The sequence below is a fragment of the Taudactylus pleione genome, unplaced genomic scaffold, assembly GCF_031769625.1.
Source record: "Taudactylus pleione unplaced genomic scaffold, aTauple2 ptg000174l, whole genome shotgun sequence".
In the NCBI taxonomy this organism is placed as follows: Eukaryota; Metazoa; Chordata; class Amphibia; order Anura; family Myobatrachidae; genus Taudactylus; species Taudactylus pleione.
The window spans coordinates 8012100-8032433 of record NW_028284576.1 but is presented as its reverse complement, the minus strand read 5'-3'; the positions used below and the strand labels follow the sequence as shown (position 1 = coordinate 8032433).

General features: G+C 40.3%; 15 non-coding genes across 15 annotated transcripts; all 15 read left to right on the top strand.

Moving 5' to 3' along the window:
• The first annotated feature begins 1331 nt into the window (after positions 1-1331).
• On the top strand, positions 1332-1403 carry TRNAE-CUC (transfer RNA glutamic acid (anticodon CUC)). Its single transcript has one exon. It is a non-coding gene; the product is annotated as a tRNA-Glu (tRNA).
• Positions 1404-2769: 1366 nt separating this feature from the next.
• Positions 2770-2841, top strand: TRNAE-CUC (transfer RNA glutamic acid (anticodon CUC)). The gene has a single exon. It is a non-coding gene; the product is annotated as a tRNA-Glu (tRNA).
• A 1366-nt stretch (positions 2842-4207) lies between these two features.
• On the top strand, positions 4208-4279 carry TRNAE-CUC (transfer RNA glutamic acid (anticodon CUC)). Its single transcript has one exon. It is a non-coding gene; the product is annotated as a tRNA-Glu (tRNA).
• A 527-nt stretch (positions 4280-4806) lies between these two features.
• On the top strand, positions 4807-4878 carry TRNAE-CUC (transfer RNA glutamic acid (anticodon CUC)). The gene has a single exon. It is a non-coding gene; the product is annotated as a tRNA-Glu (tRNA).
• Positions 4879-6004: 1126 nt separating this feature from the next.
• On the top strand, positions 6005-6076 carry TRNAE-CUC (transfer RNA glutamic acid (anticodon CUC)). Its single transcript has one exon. It is a non-coding gene; the product is annotated as a tRNA-Glu (tRNA).
• Positions 6077-6603: 527 nt separating this feature from the next.
• On the top strand, positions 6604-6675 carry TRNAE-CUC (transfer RNA glutamic acid (anticodon CUC)). The gene has a single exon. It is a non-coding gene; the product is annotated as a tRNA-Glu (tRNA).
• A 1366-nt stretch (positions 6676-8041) lies between these two features.
• Positions 8042-8113, top strand: TRNAE-CUC (transfer RNA glutamic acid (anticodon CUC)). The gene has a single exon. It is a non-coding gene; the product is annotated as a tRNA-Glu (tRNA).
• Positions 8114-8640: 527 nt separating this feature from the next.
• Positions 8641-8712, top strand: TRNAE-CUC (transfer RNA glutamic acid (anticodon CUC)). Its single transcript has one exon. It is a non-coding gene; the product is annotated as a tRNA-Glu (tRNA).
• A 1366-nt stretch (positions 8713-10078) lies between these two features.
• TRNAE-CUC (transfer RNA glutamic acid (anticodon CUC)) lies at positions 10079-10150 on the top strand. Its single transcript has one exon. It is a non-coding gene; the product is annotated as a tRNA-Glu (tRNA).
• A 527-nt stretch (positions 10151-10677) lies between these two features.
• Positions 10678-10749, top strand: TRNAE-CUC (transfer RNA glutamic acid (anticodon CUC)). The gene has a single exon. It is a non-coding gene; the product is annotated as a tRNA-Glu (tRNA).
• Positions 10750-12474: 1725 nt separating this feature from the next.
• On the top strand, positions 12475-12546 carry TRNAE-CUC (transfer RNA glutamic acid (anticodon CUC)). The gene has a single exon. It is a non-coding gene; the product is annotated as a tRNA-Glu (tRNA).
• A 1126-nt stretch (positions 12547-13672) lies between these two features.
• On the top strand, positions 13673-13744 carry TRNAE-CUC (transfer RNA glutamic acid (anticodon CUC)). Its single transcript has one exon. It is a non-coding gene; the product is annotated as a tRNA-Glu (tRNA).
• A 2324-nt stretch (positions 13745-16068) lies between these two features.
• TRNAE-CUC (transfer RNA glutamic acid (anticodon CUC)) lies at positions 16069-16140 on the top strand. Its single transcript has one exon. It is a non-coding gene; the product is annotated as a tRNA-Glu (tRNA).
• Positions 16141-17865: 1725 nt separating this feature from the next.
• On the top strand, positions 17866-17937 carry TRNAE-CUC (transfer RNA glutamic acid (anticodon CUC)). Its single transcript has one exon. It is a non-coding gene; the product is annotated as a tRNA-Glu (tRNA).
• Positions 17938-19063: 1126 nt separating this feature from the next.
• TRNAE-CUC (transfer RNA glutamic acid (anticodon CUC)) lies at positions 19064-19135 on the top strand. The gene has a single exon. It is a non-coding gene; the product is annotated as a tRNA-Glu (tRNA).
• Positions 19136-20334: the final 1199 nt, after the last annotated feature.

Here is a 20334-nt window from a genome sequence, read left to right as displayed (position 1 = left end):
AACCTTTCAAAGAAATGATGCACTTTCAGTTCAGCGCATCATTTCTAATACTTGAGCAACAGTGAGTTGTCAAAACAGACAATGGAAATTGATAACAAAGAGTCAGCTATCTTCCTTTCTTAGTGAATATTTTTCAGTTAGCTACTAAAAGACTTGTGCTCTTGTACAAAAGTATTTTTTTCATCAGAACCAATTAGACCATATTTGATATCTGAGTCATTAATGTCTTCTTTCTTTAGCACCAGAACAATTTATCATGGAGCCAGGGACTCTCAACGTCTAGCTCCTCAAAATAATTTTTTCGTGCCAGTACTATACATCCATCAGGTAAAGCTGCTGTGTGGTGTAATTTAAGACTGCTATGCACAACCATTTTTACTCTCCTTCCTTCTAAAACTGATTCCTAGTAGCCCACTCCCTCACATTCCATTGCTTTGGACTTCATTCAGGAAACTTCCTTTTCTTTCATGGATTCCCGTTCAGGGAAAGTGAGGTCCTCGGAATATTTTTGCCAAAAACACCAACCTTTCAAAGAAATGATGCACTTTCAGTTCAGCGCATCATTTCTAATACTTGAGCAACAGTGAGATGTCAAAACAGACAATGGAAATTGATAACAAAGAGTCAGCTATCTTCCTTTCTTAGTGAATATTTTTCAGTTAGCTACTAAAAGACTTCTGCTCTTGTACAAAAGTATTTTTTTTGACATGGAGTGTCAAACTAAACCATCCCTCCCTGGTGGTCTACTGGCTAGGATTCAGCGCTCTCACCGCCGCGGCCCGGGTTCGATTCCCGGTCAGGGAAAGTGAGGTCCTTGGAATATTTTTGCTAAAAACACCAACCTTTCAAAGAAATGATGCACTTTCAGTTCAGCGCATCATTTCTAATACTTGAGCAACAGTGAGTTGTCAAAACAGACAATGGAAATTGATAACAAAGAGTCAGCTATCTTCCTTTCTTAGTGAATATTTTTCAGTTAGCTACTAAAAGACTTGTGCTCTTGTACAAAAGTATTTTTTTCATCAGAACCAATTAGACCATATTTGATATCTGAGTCATTAATGTCTTCTTTCTTTAGCACCAGAACAATTTATCATGGAGCCAGGGACTCTCAACGTCTAGCTCCTCAAAATAATTTTTTCGTGCCAGTACTATACATCCATCAGGTAAAGCTGCTGTGTGGTGTAATTTAAGACTGCTATGCACAACCATTTTTACTCTCCTTCATTCTAAAACTGATTCCTAGTAGCCCACTCCCTCACATTCCATTGCTTTGGACTTCATTCAGGAAACTTCCTTTTCTTTCATGGAGTGTCAAACTAAACCATCCCTCCCTGGTGGTCTAGTGGCTAGGATTCGGCGCTCTCACCGCCGCGGCCCGGGTTCGATTCCCGGTCAGGGAAAGTGAGGTCCTCAGAATATTTTTGCCAAAAACACCAACCTTTCAAAGAAATGATGCACTTTCAGTTCAGCGCATCATTTCTAATACTTGAGCAACAGTGAGTTGTCAAAACAGACAATGGAAATTGATAACAAAGAGTCAGCTATCTTCCTTTCTTAGTGAATATTTTTCAGTTAGCTACTAAAAGACTTGTGCTCTTGTACAAAAGTATTTTTTTCATCAGAACCAATTAGACCATATTTGATATCTGAGTCATTAATGTCTTCTTTCTTTAGCACCAGAACAATTTATCATGGAGCCAGGGACTCTCAACGTCTAGCTCCTCAAAATAATTTTTTCGTGCCAGTACTATACATCCATCAGGTAAAGCTGCTGTGTGGTGTAATTTAAGACTGCTATGCACAACCATTTTTACTCTCCTTCCTTCTAAAACTGATTCCTAGTAGCCCACTCCCTCACATTCCATTGCTTTGGACTTCATTCAGGAAACTTCCTTTTCTTTCATGGATTCCCGTTCAGGGAAAGTGAGGTCCTCGGAATATTTTTGCCAAAAACACCAACCTTTCAAAGAAATGATGCACTTTCAGTTCAGCGCATCATTTCTAATACTTGAGCAACAGTGAGATGTCAAAACAGACAATGGAAATTGATAACAAAGAGTCAGCTATCTTCCTTTCTTAGTGAATATTTTTCAGTTAGCTACTAAAAGACTTCTGCTCTTGTACAAAAGTATTTTTTTTGACATGGAGTGTCAAACTAAACCATCCCTCCCTGGTGGTCTACTGGCTAGGATTCAGCGCTCTCACCGCCGCGGCCCGGGTTCGATTCCCGGTCAGGGAAAGTGAGGTCCTTGGAATATTTTTGCTAAAAACACCAACCTTTCAAAGAAATGATGCACTTTCAGTTCAGCGCATCATTTCTAATACTTGAGCAACAGTGAGTTGTCAAAACAGACAATGGAAATTGATAACAAAGAGTCAGCTATCTTCCTTTCTTAGTGAATATTTTTCAGTTAGCTACTAAAAGACTTGTGCTCTTGTACAAAAGTATTTTTTTCATCAGAACCAATTAGACCATATTTGATATCTGAGTCATTAATGTCTTCTTTCTTTAGCACCAGAACAATTTATCATGGAGCCAGGGACTCTCAACGTCTAGCTCCTCAAAATAATTTTTTCGTGCCAGTACTATACATCCATCAGGTAAAGCTGCTGTGTGGTGTAATTTAAGACTGCTATGCACAACCATTTTTACTCTCCTTCATTCTAAAACTGATTCCTAGTAGCCCACTCCCTCACATTCCATTGCTTTGGACTTCATTCAGGAAACTTCCTTTTCTTTCATGGAGTGTCAAACTAAACCATCCCTCCCTGGTGGTCTAGTGGCTAGGATTCGGCGCTCTCACCGCCGCGGCCCGGGTTCGATTCCCGGTCAGGGAAAGTGAGGTCCTCAGAATATTTTTGCCAAAAACACCAACCTTTCAAAGAAATGATGCACTTTCAGTTCAGCGCATCATTTCTAATACTTGAGCAACAGTGAGTTGTCAAAACAGACAATGGAAATTGATAACAAAGAGTCAGCTATCTTCCTTTCTTAGTGAATATTTTTCAGTTAGCTACTAAAAGACTTGTGCTCTTGTACAAAAGTATTTTTTTCATCAGAACCAATTAGACCATATTTGATATCTGAGTCATTAATGTCTTCTTTCTTTAGCACCAGAACAATTTATCATGGAGCCAGGGACTCTCAACGTCTAGCTCCTCAAAATAATTTTTTCGTGCCAGTACTATACATCCATCAGGTAAAGCTGCTGTGTGGTGTAATTTAAGACTGCTATGCACAACCATTTTTACTCTCCTTCCTTCTAAAACTGATTCCTAGTAGCCCACTCCCTCACATTCCATTGCTTTGGACTTCATTCAGGAAACTTCCTTTTCTTTCATGGATTCCCGTTCAGGGAAAGTGAGGTCCTCGGAATATTTTTGCCAAAAACACCAACCTTTCAAAGAAATGATGCACTTTCAGTTCAGCGCATCATTTCTAATACTTGAGCAACAGTGAGATGTCAAAACAGACAATGGAAATTGATAACAAAGAGTCAGCTATCTTCCTTTCTTAGTGAATATTTTTCAGTTAGCTACTAAAAGACTTCTGCTCTTGTACAAAAGTATTTTTTTTGACATGGAGTGTCAAACTAAACCATCCCTCCCTGGTGGTCTACTGGCTAGGATTCAGCGCTCTCACCGCCGCGGCCCGGGTTCGATTCCCGGTCAGGGAAAGTGAGGTCCTTGGAATATTTTTGCTAAAAACACCAACCTTTCAAAGAAATGATGCACTTTCAGTTCAGCGCATCATTTCTAATACTTGAGCAACAGTGAGTTGTCAAAACAGACAATGGAAATTGATAACAAAGAGTCAGCTATCTTCCTTTCTTAGTGAATATTTTTCAGTTAGCTACTAAAAGACTTGTGCTCTTGTACAAAAGTATTTTTTTCATCAGAACCAATTAGACCATATTTGATATCTGAGTCATTAATGTCTTCTTTCTTTAGCACCAGAACAATTTATCATGGAGCCAGGGACTCTCAACGTCTAGCTCCTCAAAATTATTTTTTCGTGCCAGTACTATACATCCATCAGGTAAAGCTGCTGTGTGGTGTAATTTAAGACTGCTATGCACAACCATTTGTACTCTCCTTCCTTCTAAAACTGATTCCTAGTAGCCCACTCCATCACATTCCATTGCTTTGGACTTCATTCAGAAAACTTCCTTTTCTTTCATGGAGTGTCAAACTAAACCATCCCTCCCTGGTTGTCTAGTGGCTAGGATTCGGCGCTCTCACCGCCGCGGCCCGGGTTCGATTCCCGGTCAGGGAAAGTGAGGTCCTCGGAATATTTTTGCCAAAAACACCAACCTTTCAAAGAAATGATGCACTTTCAGTTCAGCGCATCATTTCTAATACTTGAGCAACAGTGAGTTGTCAAAACAGACAATGGAAATTGATAACAAAGAGTCAGCTATCTTCCTTTCTTAGTGAATATTTTTCAGTTAGCTACTAAAAGACTTGTGCTCTTGTACAAAAGTATTTTTTTCATCAGAACCAATTAGACCATATTTGATATCTGAGTCATTAATGTCTTCTTTCTTTAGCACCAGAACAATTTATCATGGAGCCAGGGACTCTCAACGTCTAGCTCCTCAAAATAATTTTTTCGTGCCAGTACTATACATCCATCAGGTAAAGCTGCTGTGTGGTGTAATTTAAGACTGCTATGCACAACCATTTTTACTCTCCTTCATTCTAAAACTGATTCCTAGAAGCCCACTCCCTCACATTCCATTGCTTTGGACTTCATTCAGGAAACTTCCTTTTCTTTCATGGAGTGTCAAACTAAACCATCCCTCCCTGGTGGTCTAGTGGCTAGGATTCGGCGCTCTCACCGCCGCGGCCCGGGTTCGATTCCCGGTCAGGGAAAGTGAGGTCCTCGGAATATTTTTGCCAAAAACACCAACCTTTCAAAGAAATGATGCACTTTCAGTTCAGCGCATCATTTCTAATACTTGAGCAACAGTGAGTTGTCAAAACAGACAATGGAAATTGATAACAAAGAGTCAGCTATCTTCCTTTCTTAGTGAATATTTTTCAGTTAGCTACTAAAAGACTTGTGCTCTTGTACAAAAGTATTTTTTTCATCAGAACCAATTAGACCATATTTGATATCTGAGTCATTAATGTCTTCTTTCTTTAGCACCAGAACAATTTATCATGGAGCCAGGGACTCTCAACGTCTAGCTCCTCAAAATAATTTTTTCGTGCCAGTACTATACATCCATCAGGTAAAGCTGCTGTGTGGTGTAATTTAAGACTGCTATGCACAACCATTTTTACTCTCCTTCCTTCTAAAACTGATTCCTAGTAGCCCACTCCCTCACATTCCATTGCTTTGGACTTCATTCAGGAAACTTCCTTTTCTTTCATGGAGTGTCAAACTAAACCATCCCTCCCTGGTGGTCGAGAGGCTAGGATTCGGCGCTCTCACCGCCGCGGCCTGGGTTCGATTCCCGGTCAGTGAAAGTGAGGTCCTCGGAATGTTTTTGCCAAAAACACCAACCTTTCAAAGAAATTATGCACTTTCAGTTCAGCGCATCATTTCTAATACTTGAGCAACAGTGAGATGTCAAAACAGACAATGGAAATTGATAACAAAGAGTCAGCTATCTTCCTTTCTTAGTGAATATTTTTCAGTTACCTACTAAAAGACTTGTGCTCTTGTACAAAAGTATTTTTTTCATCAGAACCAATTAGACCATATTTGATATCTGAGTCATTAATGTCTTCTTTCTTTAGCACGAGAACAATTTATCATGGAGCCAGGGACTCTCAACGTCTAGCTCCTCAAAATAATTTTTTCGTGCCAGTACTATACATCCATCAGGTAAAGCTGCTGTGTGGTGTAATTTAAGACTGCTATGCACAACCATTTTTACTCTCCTTCCTTCTAAAACTGATTCCTAGTAGCCCACTCTCTCACATTCCTTTGCTTTGGACTTCATTCAGGAAACTTCCTTTTCTTTCATGGAGTGTCAAACTAAACCATCCCTCCCTGGTGGTCTAGTGGCTAGGATTCGGCGCTCTCACCGCCGCGGCCCGGGTTCGATTCCCGGTCAGGGAAAGAGAGGTCCTCAGAATATTTTTGCCAAAAACACCAACCTTTCAAAGAAATGATGCACTTTCAGTTCAGCGCATCATTTCTAATACTTGAGCAACAGTGAGTTGTCAAAACAGACAATGGAAATTGATAACAAAGAGTCAGCTATCTTCCTTTCTTAGTGAATATTTTTCAGTTAGCTACTAAAAGACTTGTGCTCTTGTACAAAAGTATTTTTTTCATCAGAACCAATTAGACCATATTTGATATCTGAGTCATTAATGTCTTCTTTCTTTAGCACCAGAACAATTTATCATGGAGCCAGGGACTCTCAACGTCTAGCTCCTCAAAATAATTTTTTCGTGCCAGTACTATACATCCATCAGGTAAAGCTGCTGTGTGGTGTAATTTAAGACTGCTATGCACAACCATTTTTACTCTCCTTCATTCTAAAACTGATTCCTAGTAGCCCACTCCCTCACATTCCATTGCTTTGGACTTCATTCAGGAAACTTCCTTTTCTTTCATGGAGTGTCAAACTAAACCATCCCTCCCTGGTGGTCTAGTGGCTAGGATTCGGCGCTCTCACCGCCGCGGCCCGGGTTCGATTCCCGGTCAGGGAAAGTGAGGTCCTCAGAATATTTTTGCCAAAAACACCAACCTTTCAAAGAAATGATGCACTTTCAGTTCAGCGCATCATTTCTAATACTTGAGCAACAGTGAGTTGTCAAAACAGACAATGGAAATTGATAACAAAGAGTCAGCTATCTTCCTTTCTTAGTGAATATTTTTCAGTTAGCTACTAAAAGACTTGTGCTCTTGTACAAAAGTATTTTTTTCATCAGAACCAATTAGACCATATTTGATATCTGAGTCATTAATGTCTTCTTTCTTTAGCACCAGAACAATTTATCATGGAGCCAGGGACTCTCAACGTCTAGCTCCTCAAAATAATTTTTTCGTGCCAGTACTATACATCCATCAGGTAAAGCTGCTGTGTGGTGTAATTTAAGACTGCTATGCACAACCATTTTTACTCTCCTTCCTTCTAAAACTGATTCCTAGTAGCCCACTCCCTCACATTCCATTGCTTTGGACTTCATTCAGGAAACTTCCTTTTCTTTCATGGATTCCCGTTCAGGGAAAGTGAGGTCCTCGGAATATTTTTGCCAAAAACACCAACCTTTCAAAGAAATGATGCACTTTCAGTTCAGCGCATCATTTCTAATACTTGAGCAACAGTGAGATGTCAAAACAGACAATGGAAATTGATAACAAAGAGTCAGCTATCTTCCTTTCTTAGTGAATATTTTTCAGTTAGCTACTAAAAGACTTGTGCTCTTGTACAAAAGTATTTTTTTTGACATGGAGTGTCAAACTAAACCATCCCTCCCTGGTGGTCTACTGGCTAGGATTCAGCGCTCTCACCGCCGCGGCCCGGGTTCGATTCCCGGTCAGGGAAAGTGAGGTCCTTGGAATATTTTTGCTAAAAACACCAACCTTTCAAAGAAATGATGCACTTTCAGTTCAGCGCATCATTTCTAATACTTGAGCAACAGTGAGTTGTCAAAACAGACAATGGAAATTGATAACAAAGAGTCAGCTATCTTCCTTTCTTAGTGAATATTTTTCAGTTAGCTACTAAAAGACTTGTGCTCTTGTACAAAAGTATTTTTTTCATCAGAACCAATTAGACCATATTTGATATCTGAGTCATTAATGTCTTCTTTCTTTAGCACCAGAACAATTTATCATGGAGCCAGGGACTCTCAACGTCTAGCTCCTCAAAATTATTTTTTCGTGCCAGTACTATACATCCATCAGGTAAAGCTGCTGTGTGGTGTAATTTAAGACTGCTATGCACAACCATTTTTACTCTCCTTCCTTCTAAAACTGATTCCTAGTAGCCCACTCCCTCACATTCCATTGCTTTGGACTTCATTCAGAAAACTTCCTTTTCTTTCATGGAGTGTCAAACTAAACCATCCCTCCCTGGTTGTCTAGTGGCTAGGATTCGGCGCTCTCACCGCCGCGGCCCGGGTTCGATTCCCGGTCAGGGAAAGTGAGGTCCTCGGAATATTTTTGCCAAAAACACCAACCTTTCAAAGAAATGATGCACTTTCAGTTCAGCGCATCATTTCTAATACTTGAGCAACAGTGAGTTGTCAAAACAGACAATGGAAATTGATAACAAAGAGTCAGCTATCTTCCTTTCTTAGTGAATATTTTTCAGTTAGCTACTAAAAGACTTGTGCTCTTGTACAAAAGTATTTTTTTCATCAGAACCAATTAGACCATATTTGATATCTGAGTCATTAATGTCTTCTTTCTTTAGCACCAGAACAATTTATCATGGAGCCAGGGACTCTCAACGTCTAGCTCCTCAAAATAATTTTTTCGTGCCAGTACTATACATCCATCAGGTAAAGCTGCTGTGTGGTGTAATTTAAGACTGCTATGCACAACCATTTTTACTCTCCTTCATTCTAAAACTGATTCCTAGTAGCCCACTCCCTCACATTCCATTGCTTTGGACTTCATTCAGGAAACTTCCTTTTCTTTCATGGAGTGTCAAACTAAACCATCCCTCCCTGGTGGTCTAGTGGCTAGGATTCGGCGCTCTCACCGCCGCGGCCCGGGTTCGATTCCCGGTCAGGGAAAGTGAGGTCCTAGGAATATTTTTGCCAAAAACACCAACCTTTCAAAGAAATGATGCACTTTCAGTTCAGCGCATCATTTCTAATACTTGAGCAACAGTGAGTTGTCAAAACAGACAATGGAAATTGATAACAAAGAGTCAGCTATCTTCCTTTCTTAGTGAATATTTTTCAGTTAGCTACTAAAAGACTTGTGCTCTTGTACAAAAGTATTTTTTTCATCAGAACCAATTAGACCATATTTGATATCTGAGTCATTAATGTCTTCTTTCTTTAGCACCAGAACAATTTATCATGGAGCCAGGGACTCTCAACGTCTAGCTCCTCAAAATAATTTTTTCGTGCCAGTACTATACATCCATCAGGTAAAGCTGCTGTGTGGTGTAATTTAAGACTGCTATGCACAACCATTTTTACTCTCCTTCCTTCTAAAACTGATTCCTAGTAGCCCACTCCCTCACATTCCATTGCTTTGGACTTCATTCAGGAAACTTCCTTTTCTTTCATGGATTCCCGTTCAGGGAAAGTGAGGTCCTCGGAATATTTTTGCCAAAAACACCAACCTTTCAAAGAAATGATGCACTTTCAGTTCAGCGCATCATTTCTAATACTTGAGCAACAGTGAGATGTCAAAACAGACAATGGAAATTGATAACAAAGAGTCAGCTATCTTCCTTTCTTAGTGAATATTTTTCAGTTAGCTACTAAAAGACTTGTGCTCTTGTACAAAAGTATTTTTTTTGACATGGAGTGTCAAACTAAACCATCCCTCCCTGGTGGTCTACTGGCTAGGATTCAGCGCTCTCACCGCCGCGGCCCGGGTTCGATTCCCGGTCAGGGAAAGTGAGGTCCTTGGAATATTTTTGCTAAAAACACCAACCTTTCAAAGAAATGATGCACTTTCAGTTCAGCGCATCATTTCTAATACTTGAGCAACAGTGAGTTGTCAAAACAGACAATGGAAATTGATAACAAAGAGTCAGCTATCTTCCTTTCTTAGTGAATATTTTTCAGTTAGCTACTAAAAGACTTGTGCTCTTGTACAAAAGTATTTTTTTCATCAGAACCAATTAGACCATATTTGATATCTGAGTCATTAATGTCTTCTTTCTTTAGCACCAGAACAATTTATCATGGAGCCAGGGACTCTCAACGTCTAGCTCCTCAAAATTATTTTTTCGTGCCAGTACTATACATCCATCAGCTAAAGCTGCTGTGTGGTGTAATTTAAGACTGCTATGCACAACCATTTTTACTCTCCTTCCTTCTAAAACTGATTCCTAGTAGCCCACTCCCTCACATTCCATTGCTTTGGACTTCATTCAGAAAACTTCCTTTTCTTTCATGGAGTGTCAAACTAAACCATCCCTCCCTGGTGGTCTAGTGGCTAGGATTCGGCGCTCTCACCGCCGCGGCCCGGGTTCGATTCCCGGTCAGGGAAAGTGAGGTCCTCGGAATATTTTTGCCAAAAACACCAACCTTTCAAAGAAATGATGCACTTTCAGTTCAGCGCATCATTTCTAATACTTGAGCAACAGTGAGTTGTCAAAACAGACAATGGAAATTGATAACAAAGAGTCAGCTATCTTCCTTTCTTAGTGAATATTTTTCAGTTAGCTACTAAAAGACTTGTGCTCTTGTACAAAAGTATTTTTTTCATCAGAACCAATTAGACCATATTTGATATCTGAGTCATTAATGTCTTCTTTCTTTAGCACCAGAACAATTTATCATGGAGCCAGGGACTCTCAACGTCTAGCTCCTCAAAATAATTTTTTCGTGCCAGTACTATACATCCATCAGGTAAAGCTGCTGTGTGGTGTAATTTAAGACTGCTATGCACAACCATTTTTACTCTCCTTCATTCTAAAACTGATTCCTAGTAGCCCACTCCCTCACATTCCATTGCTTTGGACTTCATTCAGGAAACTTCCTTTTCTTTCATGGAGTGTCAAACTAAACCATCCCTCCCTGGTGGTCTAGTGGCTAGGATTCGGCGCTCTCACCGCCGCGGCCCGGGTTCGATTCCCGGTCAGGGAAAGTGAGTTCCTCGGAAAATTTTGGCCAAAAACTCCAACCTTTCAAAGAAATGATGCACTTTCAGTTCAGCGCATCATTTCTAATACTTGAGCAACAGTGAGTTGTCAAAACAGACAATGGAAATTGATAACAAAGAGTCAGCTATCTTCCTTTCTTAGTGAATATTTTTCAGTTAGCTACTAAAAGACTTGTGCTCTTGTACAAAAGTATTTTTTTCATCAGAACCAATTAGACCATATTTGATATCTGAGTCATTAATGTCTTCTTTCTTTAGCACCAGAACAATTTATCATGGAGCCAGGGACTCTCAACGTCTAGCTCCTCAAAATAATTTTTTCGTGCAAGTACTATACTTCCATCATGTAAAGCTGCTGTGTGGTGTAATTTAAGACTGCTATGCACAACCATTTTTACTCTCCTTCCTTCTAAAACTGATTCCTAGTAGCCCACTCCCTCACATTCCATTGCTTTGGACTTCATTCAGGAAACTTCCTTTTCTTTCATGGAGTGTCAAACTAAACCATCCCTCCCTGGTGGTCTAGAGGCTAGGATTCGGCGCTCTCACTGCTGCGGCCCGGGTTCGATTCCCGGTCAGTGAAAGTGAGGTCCTCGGAATGTTTTTGCCAAAAACACCAACCTTTCAAAGAAATGATGCACTTTCAGTTCAGCGCATCATTTCTAATACTTGAGCAACAGTGAGATGTCAAAACAGACAATGGAAATTGATAACAAAGAGTCAGCTATCTTCCTTTCTTAGTGAATATTTTTCAGTTACCTACTAAAAGACTTGTGCTCTTGTACAAAAGTATTTTTTTCATCAGAACCAATTAGACCATATTTGATATCTGAGTCATTAATGTCTTCTTTCTTTAGCACCAGAACAATTTATCATGGAGCCAGGGACTCTCAACGTCTAGCTCCTCAAAATAATTTTTTCGTGCCAGTACTTTACATCCATCAGGTAAAGCTGCTGTGTGGTGTAATTTAAGACTGCTATGCACAACCATTTTTACTCTCCTTCCTTCTAAAACTGATTCCTAGTAGCCCACTCTCTCACATTCCTTTGCTTTGGACTTCATTCAGGAAACTTCCTTTTCTTTCATGGAGTGTCAAACTAAACCATCCCTCCCTGGTGGTCTAGTGGCTAGGATTCGGCGCTCTCACCGCCGCGGCCCGGTTTCGATTCCCAGTCAGGGAAAGTGAGGTCCTCGGAATATTTTTGCCAAAAACACCAACCTTTCAAAGAAATGATGCACTTTCAGTTCAGCGCATCATTTCTAATACTTGAGCAACAGTGAGTTGTCAAAACAGACAATGGAAATTGATAACAAAGAGTCAGCTATCTTCCTTTCTTAGTGAATATTTTTCAGTTAGCTACTAAAAGACTTGTGCTCTTGTACAAAAGTATTTTTTTCATCAGAACCAATTAGACCATATTTGATATCTGAGTCATTAATGTCTTCTTTCTTTAGCACCAGAACAATTTATCATGGAGCCAGGGACTCTCAACGTCTAGCTCCTCAAAATAATTTTTTCGTGCCAGTACTATACATCCATCAGGTAAAGCTGCTGTGTGGTGTAATTTAAGACTGCTATGCACAACCATTTTTACTCTCCTTCATTCTAAAACTGATTCCTAGTAGCCCACTCCCTCACATTCCATTGCTTTGGACTTCATTCAGGAAACTTCCTTTTCTTTCATGGAGTGTCAAACTAAACCATCCCTCCCTGGTGGTCTAGTGGCTAGGATTCGGCGCTCTCACCGCCGCGGCCCGGGTTCGATTCCCGGTCAGGGAAAGTGAGGTCCTCGGAATATTTTTGCCAAAAACACCAACCTTTCAAAGAAATGATGCACTTTCAGTTCAGCGCATCATTTCTAAAACTTGAGCAACAGTGAGTTGTCAAAACAGACAATGGAAATTGATAACAAAGAGTCAGCTATCTTCCTTTCTTAGTGAATATTTTTCAGTTAGCTACTAAAAGACTTGTGCTCTTGTACAAAAGTATTTTTTTCATCAGAACCAATTAGACCATATTTGATATCTGAGTCATTAATGTCTTCTTTCTTTAGCACCAGAACAATTTATCATGGAGCCAGGGACTCTCAACGTCTAGCTCCTCAAAATAATTTTTTCGTGCCAGTACTATACATCCATCAGGTAAAGCTGCTGTGTGGTGTAATTTAAGACTGCTATGCACAACCATTTTTACTCTCCTTCCTTCTAAAACTGATTCCTAGTAGCCCACTCCCTCACATTCCATTGCTTTGGACTTCATTCAGGAAACTTCCTTTTCTTTCATGGAGTGTCAAACTAAACCATCCCTCCCTGGTGGTCTAGAGGCTAGGATTCGGCGCTCTCACTGCCGCGGCCCGGGTTCGATTCCCAGTCAGTGAAAGTGAGGTCCTCGGAATGTTTTTGCCAAAAACACCAACCTTTCAAAGAAATGATGCACTTTCAGTTCAGCGCATCATTTCTAATACTTGAGCAACAGTGAGATGTCAAAACAGACAATGGAAATTGATAACAAAGAGTCAGCTATCTTCCTTTCTTAGTGAATATTTTTCAGTTACCTACTAAAAGACTTGTGCTCTTGTACAAAAGTATTTTTTTCATCAGAACCAATTAGACCATATTTAATATCTGAGTCATTAATGTCTTCTTTCTTTAGCACCAGAACAATTTATCATGGAGCCAGGGACTCTCAACGTCTAGCTCCTCAAAATAATTTTTTCGTGCCAGTACTATACATCCATCAGGTAAAGCTGCTGTGTGGTGTAATTTAAGACTGCTATGCACAACCATTTTTACTCTCCTTCATTCTAAAACTGATTCCTAGTAGCCCACTCCCTCACATTCCATTGCTTTGGACTTCATTCAGGAAACTTCCTTTTCTTTCATGGAGTGTCAAACTAGACCATCCCTCCCTGGTGGTCTAGTGGCTAGGATTCGGCGCTCTCACCGCCGCGGCCCGGGTTCGATTCCCGGTCAGGGAAAGTGAGGTCCTCGGAATATTTTTGCCAAAAACACCAACCTTTCAAAGAAATGATGCACTTTCAGTTCAGCGCATCATTTCTAATACTTGAGCAACAGTGAGTTGTCAAAACAGACAATGGAAATTGATAACAAAGAGTCAGCTATCTTCCTTTCTTAGTGAATATTTTTCAGTTAGCTACTAAAAGACTTGTGCTCTTGTACAAAAGTATTTTTTTCATCAGAACCAATTAGACCATATTTGATATCTGAGTCATTAATGTCTTCTTTCTTTAGCACCAGAACAATTTATCATGGAGCCAGGGACTCTCAACGTCTAGCTCCTCAAAATAATTTTTTCGTGCAAGTACTATACTTCCATCATGTAAAGCTGCTGTGTGGTGTAATTTAAGACTGCTATGCACAACCATTTTTACTCTCCTTCCTTCTAAAACTGATTCCTAGTAGCCCACTCCCTCACATTCCATTGCTTTGGACTTCATTCAGGAAACTTCCTTTTCTTTCATGGAGTGTCAAACTAAACCATCCCTCCCTGGTGGTCTAGAGGCTAGGATTCGGCGCTCTCACTGCTGCGGCCCGGGTTCGATTCCCGGTCAGGGAAAGTGAGGTCCTCGGAATATTTTTGCCAAAAACACCAACCTTTCAAAGAAATGATGCACTTTCAGTTCAGCGCATCATTTCTAATACTTGAGCAACAGTGAGTTGTCAAAACAGACAATGGAAATTGATAACAAAGAGTCAGCTATCTTCCTTTCTTAGTGAATATTTTTCAGTTAGCTACTAAAAGACTTGTGCTCTTGTACAAAAGTATTTTTTTCATCAGAACCAATTAGACCATATTTGATATCTGAGTCATTAATGTCTTCTTTCTTTAGCACCAGAACAATTTATCATGGAGCCAGGGACTCTCAACGTCTAGCTCCTCAAAATAATTTTTTCGTGCCAGTACTATACATCCATCAGGTAAAGCTGCTGTGTGGTGTAATTTAAGACTGCTATGCACAACCATTTTTACTCTCCTTCCTTCTAAAACTGATTCCTAGTAGCCCACTCCCTCACATTCCATTGCTTTGGACTTCATTCAGGAAACTTCCTTTTCTTTCATGGAGTGTCAAACTAAACCATCCCTCCCTGGTGGTCTAGAGGCTAGGATTCGGCGCTCTCACTGCCGCGGCCCGGGTTCGATTCCCGGTCAGTGAAAGTGAGGTCCTCGGAATGTTTTTGCCAAAAACACCAACCTTTCAAAGAAATGATGCACTTTCAGTTCAGCGCATCATTTCTAATACTTGAGCAACAGTGAGATGTCAAAACAGACAATGGAAATTGATAACAAAGAGTCAGCTATCTTCCTTTCTTAGTGAATATTTTTCAGTTAGCTACTAAAAGACTTGTGCTCTTGTACAAAAGTATTTTTTTCATCAGAACCAATTAGACCATATTTGATATCTGAGTCATTAATGTCTTCTTTCTTTAGCACCAGAACAATTTATCATGGAGCCAGGGACTCTCAACGTCTAGCTCCTCAAAATAATTTTTTCGTGCCAGTACTATACATCCATCAGGTAAAGCTGCTGTGTGGTGTAATTTAAGACTGCTATGCACAACCATTTTTACTCTCCTTCCTTCTAAAACTGATTCCTAGTAGCCCACTCCCTCACATTCCATTGCTTTGGACTTCATTCAGGAAACTTCCTTTTCTTTCATGGAGTGTCAAACTAAACCATCCCTCCCTGGTGGTCTAGAGGCTAGGATTCGGCGCTCTCACTGCCGCGGCCCGGGTTCGATTCCCGGTCAGTGAAAGTGAGGTCCTCGGAATGTTTTTGCCAAAAACACCAACCTTTCAAAGAAATGATGCACTTTCAGTTCAGCGCATCATTTCTAATACTTGAGCAACAGTGAGATGTCAAAACAGACAATGGAAATTGATAACAAAGAGTCAGCTATCTTCCTTTCTTAGTGAATATTTTTCAGTTACCTACTAAAAGACTTGTGCTCTTGTACAAAAGTATTTTTTTCATCAGAACCAATTAGACCATATTTGATATCTGAGTCATTAATGTCTTCTTTCTTTAGCACCAGAACAATTTATCATGGAGCCAGGGACTCTCAACGTCTAGCTCCTCAAAATAATTTTTTCGTGCCAGTACTATACATCCATCAGGTAAAGCTGCTGTGTGGTGTAATTTAAGACTGCTATGCACAACCATTTTTACTCTCCTTCATTCTAAAACTGATTCCTAGTAGCCCACTCCCTCACATTCCATTGCTTTGGACTTCATTCAGGAAACTTCCTTTTCTTTCATGGAGTGTCAAACTAAACCATCCCTCCCTGGTGGTCTAGTGGCTAGGATTCGGCGCTCTCACCGCCGCGGCCCGGGTTCGATTCCCGGTCAGGGAAAGTGAGGTCCTCGGAATATTTTTGACAAAAACACCAACCTTTCAAAGAAATGATGCACTTTCAGTTCAGCGCATCATTTCTAATACTTGAGCAACAGTGAGTTGTCAAAACAGACAATGGAAATTGATAACAAAGAGTCAGCTATCTTCCTTTCTTAGTGAATATTTTTCAGTTAGCTACTAAAAGACTTGTGCTCTTGTACAAAAGTATTTTTTTCATCAGAACCAATTAGACCATATTTGATATCTGAGTCATTAATGTCTTCTTTCTTTAGCACCAGAACAATTTATCATGGAGCCAGGGACTCTCAACGTCTAGCTCCTCAAAATAATTTTTTCGTGCCAGTACTATACATCCATCAGGTAAAGCTGCTGTGTGGTGTAATTTAAGACTGCTATGCACAACCATTTTTACTCTCCTTCCTTCTAAAACTGATTCCTAGTAGCCCACTCCCTCACATTCCATTGCTTTGGACTTCATTCAGGAAACTTCCTTTTCTTTCATGGAGTGTCAAACTAAACCATCCCTCCCTGGTGGTCTAGAGGCTAGGATTCGGCGCTCTCACTGCCGCGGCCCGGGTTCGATTCCCGGTCAGTGAAAGTGAGGTCCTCGGAATGTTTTTGCCAAAAACACCAACCTTTCAAAGAAATGATGCACTTTCAGTTCAGCGCATCATTTCTAATACTTGAGCAACAGTGAGATGTCAAAACAGACAATGGAAATTGATAACAAAGAGTCAGCTATCTTCCTTTCTTAGTGAATATTTTTCAGTTACCTACTAAAAGACTTGTGCTCTTGTACAAAAGTATTTTTTTCATCAGAACCAATTAGACCATATTTGATATCTGAATCATTAATGTCTTCTTTCTTTAGCACGAGAACAATTTATCATGGAGCCAGGGACACTCAACGTCTAGCTCCTCAAAATAATTTTTTTGTGCCAGTACTATACATCCATCAGGTAAAGCTGCTGTGTGGTGTAATTTAAGACTGCTATGCACAACCATTTTTACTCTCCTTCCTTCTAAAACTGATTCCTAGTAGCCCACTCTCTCACATTCCTTTGCTTTGGACTTCATTCAGGAAACTTCCTTTTCTTTCATGGAGTGTCAAACTAAACCATCCCTCCCTGGTGGTCTAGTGGCTAGGATTCGGCGCTCTCACCGCCGCGGCCCGGTTTCGATTCCCAGTCAGGGAAAGTGAGGTCCTCGGAATATTTTTGCCAAAAACACCAACCTTTCAAAGAAATGATGCACTTTCAGTTCAGCGCATCATTTCTAATACTTGAGCAACAGTGAGTTGTCAAAACAGACAATGGAAATTGATAACAAAGAGTCAGCTATCTTCCTTTCTTAGTGAATATTTTTCAGTTAGCTACTAAAAGACTTGTGCTCTTGTACAAAAGTATTTTTTTCATCAGAACCAATTAGACCATATTTGATATCTGAGTCATTAATGTCTTCTTTCTTTAGCACCAGAACAATTTATCATGGAGCCAGGGACTCTCAACGTCTAGCTCCTCAAAATAATTTTTTCGTGCCAGTACTATACATCCATCAGGTAAAGCTGCTGTGTGGTGTAATTTAAGACTGCTATGCACAACCATTTTTACTCTCCTTCATTCTAAAACTGATTCCTAGTAGCCCACTCCCTCACATTCCATTGCTTTGGACTTCATTCAGGAAACTTCCTTTTCTTTCATGGAGTGTCAAACTAAACCATCCCTCCCTGGTGGTCTAGTGGCTAGGATTCGGCGCTCTCACCGCCGCGGCCCGGGTTCGATTCCCGGTCAGGGAAAGTGAGGTCCTCAGAATATTTTTGCCAAAAACACCAACCTTTCAAAGAAATGATGCACTTTCAGTTCAGCGCATCATTTCTAATACTTGAGCAACAGTGAGTTGTCAAAACAGACAATGGAAATTGATAACAAAGAGTCAGCTATCTTCCTTTCTTAGTGAATATTTTTCAGTTAGCTACTAAAAGACTTGTGCTCTTGTACAAAAGTATTTTTTTCATCAGAACCAATTAGACCATATTTGATATCTGAGTCATTAATGTCTTCTTTCTTTAGCACCAGAACAATTTATCATGGAGCCAGGGACTCTCAACGTCTAGCTCCTCAAAATAATTTTTTCGTGCCAGTACTATACATCCATCAGGTAAAGCTGCTGTGTGGTGTAATTTAAGACTGCTATGCACAACCATTTTTACTCTCCTTCCTTCTAAAACTGATTCCTAGTAGCCCACTCCCTCACATTCCATTGCTTTGGACTTCATTCAGGAAACTTCCTTTTCTTTCATGGAGTGTCAAACTAAACCATCCCTCCCTGGTGGTCTAGAGGCTAGGATTCGGCGCTCTCACTGCCGCGGCCCGGGTTCGATTCCTGGTCAGTGAAAGTGAGGTCCTCGGAATGTTTTTGCCAAAAACACCAACCTTTCAAAGAAATGATGCACTTTCAGTTCAGCGCATCATTTCTAATACTTGAGCAACAGTGAGATGTCAAAACAGACAATGGAAATTGATAACAAAGAGTCAGCTATCTTCCTTTCTTAGTGAATATTTTTCAGTTACCTACTAAAAGACTTGTGCTCTTGTACAAAAGTATTTTTTTCATCAGAACCAATTAGACCATATTTGATATCTGAGTCATTAATGTCTTCTTTCTTTAGCACCAGAACAATTTATCATGGAGCCAGGGACTCTCAACGTCTAGCTCCTCAAAATAATTTTTTCGTGCCAGTACTATACATCCATCAGGTAAAGCTGCTGTGTGGTGTAATTTAAGACTGCTATGCACAACCATTTTTACTCTCCTTCATTCTAAAACTGATTCCTAGTAGCCCACTCCCTCACATTCCATTGCTTTGGACTTCATTCAGGAAACTTCCTTTTCTTTCATGGAGTGTCAAACTAAACCATCCCTCCCTGGTGGTCTAGTGGCTAGGATTCGGCGCTCTCACCGCCGCGGCCCGGGTTCGATTCCCGGTCAGGGAAAGTGAGGTCCTCGGAATATTTTTGCCAAAAACACCAACCTTTCAAAGAAATGATGCACTTTCAGTTCAGCGCATCATTTCTAATACTTGAGCAACAGTGAGTTGTCAAAACAGACAATGGAAATTGATAACAAAGAGTCAGCTATCTTCCTTTCTTAGTGAATATTTTTCAGTTAGCTACTAAAAGACTTGTGCTCTTGTACAAAAGTATTTTTTTCATCAGAACCAATTAGACCATATTTGATATCTGAGTCATTAATGTCTTCTTTCTTTAGCACCAGAACAATTTATCATGGAGCCAGGGACTCTCAACGTCTAGCTCCTCAAAATAATTTTTTCGTGCCAGTACTATACATCCATCAGGTAAAGCTGCTGTGTGGTGTAATTTAAGACTGCTATGCACAACCATTTTTACTCTCCTTCCTTCTAAAACTGATTCCTAGTAGCCCACTCCCTCACATTCCATTGCTTTGGACTTCATTCAGGAAACTTCCTTTTCTTTCATGGAGTGTCAAACTAAACCATCCCTCCCTGGTGGTCTAGAGGCTAGGATTCGGCGCTCTCACTGCCGCGGCCCGGGTTCGATTCCCGGTCAGTGAAAGTGAGGTCCTCGGAATGTTTTTGCCAAAAACACCAACCTTTCAAAGAAATGATGCACTTTCAGTTCAGCGCATCATTTCTAATACTTGAGCAACAGTGAGATGTCAAAACAGACAATGGAAATTGATAACAAAGAGTCAGCTATCTTCCTTTCTTAGTGAATATTTTTCAGTTAGCTACTAAAAGACTTGTGCTCTTGTACAAAAGTATTTTTTTCATCAGAACCAATTAGACCATATTTGATATCTGAGTCATTAATGTCTTCTTTCTTTAGCACCAGAACAATTTATCATGGAGCCAGGGACTCTCAACGTCTAGCTCCTCAAAATAATTTTTTCGTGCCAGTACTATACATCCATCAGGTAAAGCTGCTGTGTGGTGTAATTTAAGACTGCTATGCACAACCATTTTTACTCTCCTTCCTTCTAAAACTGATTCCTAGTAGCCCACTCCCTCACATTCCATTGCTTTGGACTTCATTCAGGAAACTTCCTTTTCTTTCATGGAGTGTCAAACTAAACCATCCCTCCCTGGTGGTCTAGAGGCTAGGATTCGGCGCTCTCACTGCCGCGGCCCGGGTTCGATTCCCGGTCAGTGAAA